The sequence below is a fragment of the Triticum aestivum genome, chromosome 6B (assembly GCF_018294505.1).
Source record: "Triticum aestivum cultivar Chinese Spring chromosome 6B, IWGSC CS RefSeq v2.1, whole genome shotgun sequence".
In the NCBI taxonomy this organism is placed as follows: Eukaryota; Viridiplantae; Streptophyta; class Magnoliopsida; order Poales; family Poaceae; genus Triticum; species Triticum aestivum.
In genome coordinates, this window is record NC_057810.1 from 390,756,136 (window position 1) to 390,765,382 (window position 9,247).

Consider the following 9,247-nt stretch of genomic DNA (forward strand, 5'->3'; position numbering starts at 1 on the left):
ACGCACGGGACGTGCTCGACGAAATGCTATGGCATGTTAGGGGGCTCCAAACCACAAGAAAGTTAGCAGGGTGGGGTTATAGTCTAAGGCAAAACCATTGGACATGCTGGTCTGGTCAGGGGATTAAGTTCACAGTGTAAACAAAAACTCATGTCAAAATAGATCATGCCCATAAGGTGTTTGACAAAATGCTAAGGGCATTAGGCATTTCTTGGAGTGGCCAAAATTCCAGATCAGTCTCTTTGGATGCACAAGAGGGTGGTGAGGTTAGTTGTGAAATGCACAAACTTGTTAGTGCAAGTTTGCAAAACTACAATTCTGGACAGGAAATAAATGACATTATTTCATGAACCAAAATTAATCCAATGGGTGCATGCTCCTGGATTTAGGGGTTTGGTAGGGCTGTCTACAAGTAGGAGAAAACACAAGATCTTTGGAGCAAAATTAAATAGGGTTGCAGTAGAAATCACAAGGCTGGACCAGAATGAAAAAGAGGATGATTCACTCAATTTTTCAAAGAACATAAATAGGTTTTTGCAAAAGTGGAATAATAGGCTCCTACATGACCTCCCCTAATTTTGGTAGAAGTTTAAAAGAAATATTTAAATAGGTTGTAGTGTAAAATTGCCCACTGGACCAGATTTGAAAACTTGGTGTAGAACTCAAAATATCCAATGAATGAAATATATTATTGCACAAAAGTGATTTAGAGACATCACATGATATCTCCAAATTTTGGTGAAATTTTTAGTTAAATATATCAAATGGTTGTAGTTCAAAAAGAGCTCCAAATTTTAAAACAAGTCATTTGATGAATAAAGCTCAGGGTGAAATAATTTTATAAATAAATCTCCTGATTGAGAGATGTTTTTTAAATGAGAGGGAAAATAAGTCCAATATATTTTGGAAGGATCCACTTGGGAAAAACTCCTTAATATTAAAAGAAAAGTTTTGAAATCAACAGGGATATTCTTGCAGACAAAAATTTTAAACTCTTGGCAAAATTTTAATAACTAAAACCTGGTTAAATTTTTGGGGTGTTACAATACTACCCCCCTTAAGAAAAATCTCGTCCTCGAGATTTGCTAAGAGCCGTTGTGAAAAACAAAAGTTCCATATGCGTTCGAGCGGTTGTGAGACTGCTGCCGTGGTGCTGCGTGAATAAAAATAATAATAATCCACGTAGTGAGGGGATAAATGATGCAGCAATTCAGTAAAAAGAAAACTCATACTAGGATCTTTCGCGGTTACACAAGTTAATCAGGAAGAAAAATTACTCATACCAGTAGAAACTAAATACTCGACTCGTCGCACAAATTTGGGGTACCATGCATAAGATACACGCAAATATAAATGCTGCAAAAACAAATACAGTAGTGACGTCTAAAATGAAAACGGTAACTGGGTGGGGTCCTGATAAAATGTCTCTGGTAAAGGGATACACTCCTCTTCTATCGGAGGAAGTGGATTGACCAGTCGATGTATGCGTCTCTCCGGGTCGGGCCTCAGTGGTCTGCCGATGGCAATCTGAGGATTCAGATCAGTGAGATTCTGGAGATAATCCATCACTCGTTGGTTCAAATGCTCTTGAGCGATGATGTACTGGATAAGGTTGGCCAGAACTGGGTCTCTCTCAATACGCCCACCGGGAAAGACGTTACTTCTCCGGGTGCTGCACGGCTCGGAAAGTAATAATATCCTCGTTCGCGGGCATAGGGTACTGCGGATCGAAGACGAGCAATCGCTTCTTTCGCAGCAGCTTCTATGGCCAGGTGTGGGGTTGGCATAGATTTCCCCACGAAGGAAACTTCTGTTGGATCTTGGTTGGGGTCTACAGGAGGAATGTGTACTGCTGCCCAATATTCCGAGGTGGATGGGGTGATTCTAGATTTGAATAGCTCGTACTGAGGTGGCTGGGTAGAACCCATGGTACTGCGGGTAAAATCCCACAATATTTTGACAAAGCTACCTGGGGTTGCATCTGGGGTTCTCAGGTGAATGCTGGGGCTCGGCATGACAGGAAAAAGTTGTGAGTGTGGTGCACAAGGTGAGGGTTGCTGGGTAAGGTCACAAGGTGGCCTTTATATAGTAATGGAGCCGGATTCGTTTTACCGTGGTGAAAGGTAATAAATTTGCCAGCTTAGCTCCAAAGGTCAGGTCAGTGTCAGAGATACACATATCTCATAAAGAGACGTGTTACTGTGGTTGTCGTCAGGTTGGTTTTGGTAGTTGTGCCCGGAAAATGTGCAACTATGCGCTGACAAAGAAAATACGCAAGGCTACTATTAAAACAGAGGCACAATGACAGGCTGCGTTAATATACACGGTCGCACGATTACAAAGTGAGGATACACTGAGACTCGGTACTACTCATACGGCTTAGTCTACCTCGTTTATGTCTAAACGGGCGTGCCTGGTGGATGTCGAGGCTTCTCCACGTGTCTCACTGTTGGGATTAGTCGGAGATGGCGGAGGAACTGCAGGGTCGGGGTAGTGATGATGACCATCGTGGGGATTGTTAGCCACAATCCCGTTGGAGTGTGTTCCCAAAAGGCGACGAAGCACTTCTGGGGTCATCAAAGCATCTCGGTTGGTGGCTGGAGCTGATCTCAGGGTCTCGATCGGTTCTCCGAACAGCACGACTGGGTTGTCGACGTCGGGCTCGTCTTCTCTTCTAGCTGGGGTTCGACGAACTAGCTCTCCACGAGCTGCGATCTGATCAATGGTGATCTGGTCGAACAGTGCCTCTAGTGCACTTACATAGCGCACTAGGTGCAACAATGCGGGGTCCGTCTCGTGATCTCCGTTGGCAACTTGGGGTGGTCTACCATACCCTTCGCGTCTGGGGTAGTAGTGGAACGAGCGACAGTTAACTCTGGGCGACAAGTGCCTGAGATGAACTATAGCCTCTCGAGCGGCTAGTTGGATGGCTTGTGGCTCAAAGGAAGTTGTCCTTCCGGTGAACCTGTAGGGGCGCTCGGGTGCTAGACCCCTACCGTAGATGTGTACAGTGGCCTAGAATTGACGGTCTTCACCGCTCATGGGTCCTTGGTACACAACATATTCTGGTGGCTCCTCTAACGCATAGGCACGACGGGTGAGGTTTGCGAGGATGGTCACAAAACCTCCAAGGTTGGTTGCTGTGGTCTCGTTGTGCACTATGGGGCCAGGCATTGTGGCTAGGTTGGGGAAGAGACTGTGCTGTGCTGGGTTGAGGCTAGCGTGCCCTTTTTATAGAAAAGGGAACGGAGTCTTCCTTCGCACGCTTGCGAATGAGACATTTTTGCCATCGGTCACTGGTGTGCGATCGACAGGCTAGGCTGATAGGTTGGGCACCGACTGCCAAAAGGTGTTGGGTCACTGTGTGGCTATCTTGCACGAGAAGCTTGGCTGGGGTTTGGTTAAGGTCTAGTGGGTTGGTTTGCCTAAGTTTTTTCCGACCTGGCTAAGATAGGATTAGCCAATGGTCAGCCTGGCTCTGATACCAAGTCTGTCACGACCGGGTTTTCCGGGTAATAAATTTCCAGAAAAGACCGTCGTGCTCATCAGCCCCAGGATTACTGTTAGCTGATGAGGCTCCAACTTGATACAGAAATTCCAAGCAGAAAACAAAATATGTAGTACAAGGCCATTCTGGCCTGTGAGTACAACAAATGGTTTCTAGTGGTTGATGGCGGAAGCGGGTTGTGAAACATCAGTGTCTATGGGACTCCATTTCCCACGGGAACAGCTGACCAGGTTAACTCCTATCTTCGCGAGGCTGCTATCTCCATTACTTAGGTTCCGGGGCTGTCATCGCGTCGCTCCTCTTCGTGCAAGAAAATCTGGCCAAGACAATAGCCAGGGACAAGCCAGTGAGTACTTTGAATGTACTCGCAAACATTATGAACACAGGTATAATATAACAATGATGTGCTGAAAATATTTTATGCTCATGACGTCAGTCACAAAGATAAATAAATCTCTGATGCGTGCAAGCAAGTTATTTATAAAATTGCAATAACATAGTAGTATTCAAATTTATGAAATAAATAACAAGCAAAGCCACAGTCGGGCGTCTTAGCGACACCACATAAAGGGCTTTAAAAGAAATGCCACAGTCGGGCGTCTGAGCGACACCACATAAAGGGCTTTAAAAGAAATGCCACAGTCGGGCGTCTGAGCGACACCACATAAAGGGCTTTAAAAGAAATTCCACAGTCGGGCGTGTGAGCGACACCACACAAAGGGCTTTAAAAGAAATGCCACAGTCGGGCGTCTGAGCGACACCACATAAAGGGCTTTAAAAGAAATGCCACAGTCGGGCATCTGAGCGACACCACACAAAGGGCTTTAAAAGAAATGCCACAGTCGGGCGTCTGAGCGACACCACAAGGCTTAAAATGCCAGGCTTTAAAAGAAATGCCACAGTCGGGGCGTCTGAGCGACACCACATAAAGGGCTTTAAAAGAAATGCCACAGTCGGGTGTCTGAGCGACACCACATAAAGGGCTTTAAAAGAAATGCCACAGTCGGGCGTCTGAGCGACACCACATAAAGGGCTTTAAAAGAAATGCCACAGTCGGGCGTCTGAGCGACACCACATAAAGGGCTTTAAAAGAAATGCCACAGTCGGGCGTCTGAGCGACACCACACAAAGGGCTTTAAAAATAAACAATCATAGTGAATATCCCGGAGGTAGAACCATCCCAGAGATACTCGATATTAACAATAATATCACGGGTTAGTCAACAATAATAATAATCATAATTATCACAAGTCACCGGTAGTAGTTCCAGTTCTGGTTAACAGTTTCACCTCCGAAGACCGACACTAAGACCGACACTTGACCCATCCCAGACTGTAATCCTTAACCATGGACACGGCTATTCGAATAGGTTTAATCTCTGCAGAGGGTGTACTCTTTACCCACGAGTAACGGATTTCTTTAGTCCATCGGGACTAATTCCATCTATGGTCTTTTTGTTGAAAACACACCTAACTTGCACACACCAGCTTATCTCACACGTGTCTGGAATCACCCACGACACCTGTTAAGCAAACTCTAAGTGGGGAGGCTACAACCTCGCGTAGCATGGGATCAAATTTATATCGCGCGCTCTAAGGGGTGGCCTCCCCTCTCGGTCCCAACCGGAAACACCCATGCCCCCGGACCAGGTGGCCTGCCTACCAGCTACAACCGGTATCTTCCACCATGGCCTCTCTGTACGGTGTGTGCTAGAAAGAGGTTGACAACTTACTGAACCGTACTCTACTTGCTGTAGAGACGAGTGGTAGTACGAAACAAGTATGGGGGTTACTGGCACAAGCCTCGATCTACGGTCGACTCAGGAGGTTTAAGTATTCCCTGCATGATTAGCATGGCGAATATATTTCAACCAACAGAGTCACCGCTCATATCACCTTGCCATGCCATACCAGACATAACCGTCCCGACGGAGACCGGCGACAAACTCATGCCTACCCAAGGCAGAGGTTTTCCCGGGTTCCTGCCAGTATGCATGCAAGGCACATGAGGGTGATTGTCATCACAAGTGTGTCCATTTCCAACAGCATGGAAATCAATAACATGCATATGATCATATCACATGAAATAACAAGTTTCTCCAAAGTGAGGTGATGTTATGAACGTGTCATCGAACACACAAAAATATTATGCCGGGGTTCAGAATGCTTGCCTTCAATGTGTGGAAAGGCAGGGTGCACTCCAAAACTTGAAACATTTCTCCTCTCTTCAAAAATCTTGAGGTTTTACGCCTCCACTTAAAACACGTGGACCGGTGCGGGGGTCACTGACAGTGGGTCCAGGGGGCCCACTGGTCAGGTTTAACTAGTCTTCTCCCTCCTCTTCCTCTGTCCCGAGCCGAGGCGGGGCGTCCGGCGATCATCGCCGGCGAACGGCGTTTCTTCGCGGGCATCTGAGCGCAGGGATGGATCCGCCACTCCTAGGCGGTCCTTCCGGTGGTCGCAGGGTCGCCGGGGGTGGAGGGAGTCGCCGGCGGCGAGCTCCGTGGCGGAGGGGGCTTCGGTGACAAAGTGATTTGGTGGCAGCGATGGCTCCCGATCAAAATCAAGTAGGGGGTTGGGTTCCTGGAAGGAAGGAGGTGTTCTTGGTGAAGATAAATGGGAGGGAGAGGCCCTGGTGGCACTGGAATGGACGGGACAGTGGCGGCGGCAGGAGTTGCCGGAGATGAAGAAGACGACCTCCTCAGGTCGATTGGCTGCCATGGGGAAACTAGGAAGGTGGACTGAGGTTGCATGCGTGCTCGGATGAGTTAGGGGGTCCTTATATAGGCGAGGCAAGGCGGTTCCGCGGCGGCCGACGATAAGGACGATGGCGAACCGCCTCCTTGTAGCGTCAGGGCGTCGTGGCGACGACGGGAGCTAGCCGACGAGCGGAGGATAAGCTTGCGCTGTTCCTTGGGGCAGGTGGCGAGCTCGGGTGGCTTTGGCGGCGCCGACCGCGGCAGAGGCGCGCTGCGGCTGCCGGTGTGCCGCCAAAAGCTCTGTCGGCGGCGCTGTAGGCTGCCAGGGTGGCTTGGCGCGTTGCTGTGAGGAGGGTAGTGCGTGGCGAGGTGCTGCAGAGTGGGCGAAAATCCAGGGGGGCCAGCGTGTCGGCTCGGGCGCGCGGCTGCAATTTGCGCGCTCTGGGCGCGCCCAGTGCACGCACGGGATGTGCTCGACGAAATGCTATGGCATGTTAGGGGGCTCCAAACCACAAGAAAGTTAGCAGGGTGGGGTTATAGTCTAAGGCAAAACCATTGGACATGCTGGTCTGGTCAGGGGATTAAGTTCATAGTGTAAACAAAAACTCATGTCAAAATAGATCATGCCCATAAGGTCTTTGACAAAATGCTAAGGGCATTTAGGCATTTCTTGGAGTGGCCAAAATTTCCAGATCCTAGTCTCTTTGGATGCACAAGAGGGTGGTGAGGTTAGTTGGTGAAATGCACAAACTTGTTAGTGCAAGTCTTGCAAAACTACAATTCTGGACAGGAAATAAATGACATTATTTCATGAACCAAAATTAATCCAATGGGTGCATGCTCCTGGATTTAGGGGTTTGGTAGGGCTGTCTACAAGTAGGAGAAAACACAAGATCTTTGGAGCAAAATTAAATAGGGTTGCAGTAGAAATCACAAGGGTGGACCAGAATGAAAAAGAGGTTGATTGACTCAAAATTTTCAAAGAACAGCACTAGGTTTTTGCATAATGTTGAATCATATGCTACTACCAATATCCCATAATTTTGGTGGAGGCTAGAAAGAATTATTTAAAAGGGTTGTAGTGCAAAATTGCTCTCTGGACCAGAGAAGAAAATTGGGTGTAGAGCTCAAAATATGCAATGAATTAAATATATTATTGCACAAAAGTGATTTAGAGACATCACATGACATCTCCAAATTTTGGTTGGATTTTTAGATAAATATATCAAAAGGTTGTAGTTCAAAAAGAGCTCCAAATTTTAAAACAACTCATTTTAATGAATAAAGTTCAGGGTGAAATAATTTTATAAATAAATCTCCTGATTGAGAGATGTTTTTAAATGAGAGGGAAAATAAGTCCAATATGTTTTGGAAGGATCCACTTGGGAAAAACTCCTTAATATTAAAAGAAAAGTTTTGAAATCAACAGGGATATTCTTGCAGGCAAAAATTTTAAATTCTTGGCAAAATTTTAATAACTAAAACCTGGTTAAATTTTTTTGGGGTGTTACAATACTACCCCCCTTAAGAAAAAATCTCGTCCTCGAGATTTGCTAAAAGCCGTTGTGAAAAACAAATACTCCATATGTGTACGAGCGGTTGTGAGTCTGCTGGCGGGGTGCTGCGTGAATAAAAATAATAATAATCCATGTAGTGAGGGGATAAATGATGCAGCAATTCAGTAAAAAGAAAACTCATACTAGGATCTTTCGCGGTTACACAAGTTAATCACGAAGAAAAATTACTCATACCAGTAGAAACTAAATACTCGACTCGTCGCACAAATTTGGGGTACCATGCATAAGATACACGCAAATATAAATGCTGCAAAAACAAATACAGCAGTGACGTCTAAAATGAAAACGGTAACTGGGTGGGGTCCTGATAAAATGTCTCTGGTAAAGGGATACACTCCTCTTCTATCGGAGGAAGTGGATTGACCAGTTGATGTATGCGTCTCTCCGGGTCGGGCCTTAGTGGTCTGCCGATGGCAATCTGAGGATTCAGATCAGTGAGATTCTGGAGATAATCCATCACTCGTTGGTTCAAATGCTCTTGAGCGATGATGTACTGGATAAGGTTGGCCAGAACTGGGTCTCTCTCAATACGCCCACCGGGGAAAGACGTTACTTCTCCGGGTACTGCACGGCTCCGAAAGTAATAATATCCTCGTTCGCGGGCATAGGGTACTGCGGATCGAAGACGAGCAATCGCTTCTTTCGCAGCAGCTTCTATGGCCAGGTGTGGGGTTGGCATAGATTTCCCCACGAAGGAAACTTCTGTTGGATCTTGGTTGGGGTCTACAGGAGGAATGTGTACTGCTGCCCAATATTCCGAGGTGGATGGGGTGATTCTAGATTTGAACAGCTCGTACTGAGGTGGCTGGGTAGAACCCATGGTACTGCGGGTAAAATCCCACAATATTTTGACAAAGCTACCTGGGGTTGCATCTGGGGTTCTCAGATGAATGCTGGGGCTCGGCATGACAGGAAAAAGTTGTGAGTGTGGTGCACAAGGTGAGGGTTGCTGGGTAAGGTCACAAGGTGGCCTTTATATAGCAATGGAGCCGGATTCGTTTTACCGTGGTGAAAGGTAATAAATTTGCCAGCTTAGCTCCAAAGGTCAGGTCAGTGTTAGAGATACACATATCTCATAAAGAGACGTGTTACTGTGGTTGTCGTCGGGTTGGTTTTGGTAGTTGTGCCCGGAAAATGTGCAACTATGCGCTGACAAAGAAAATACGCAAGGCTACTATTAAAACAGAGGCACAACGACAGGCTGCGTTAATATACACGGTCGCACGATTACAAAGTGAGGATACACTGAGACTCGGTACTACTCATACGGCTTAGTCTACCTCGTTTATGTCTAAACGGGCATGCCTGGTGGATGTCGAGGCTTCTCCACGTGTCTCACTGCCGGGATTAGTCGGAGATGGCGGAGGAACTGCAGGGTCGGGGTAGTGATGATGACCATCGTGGGGATTGTTAGCCACAATCCCGTTGGAGTGTGTTCCCAAAAGGCGACGAAGCACTTCTGGG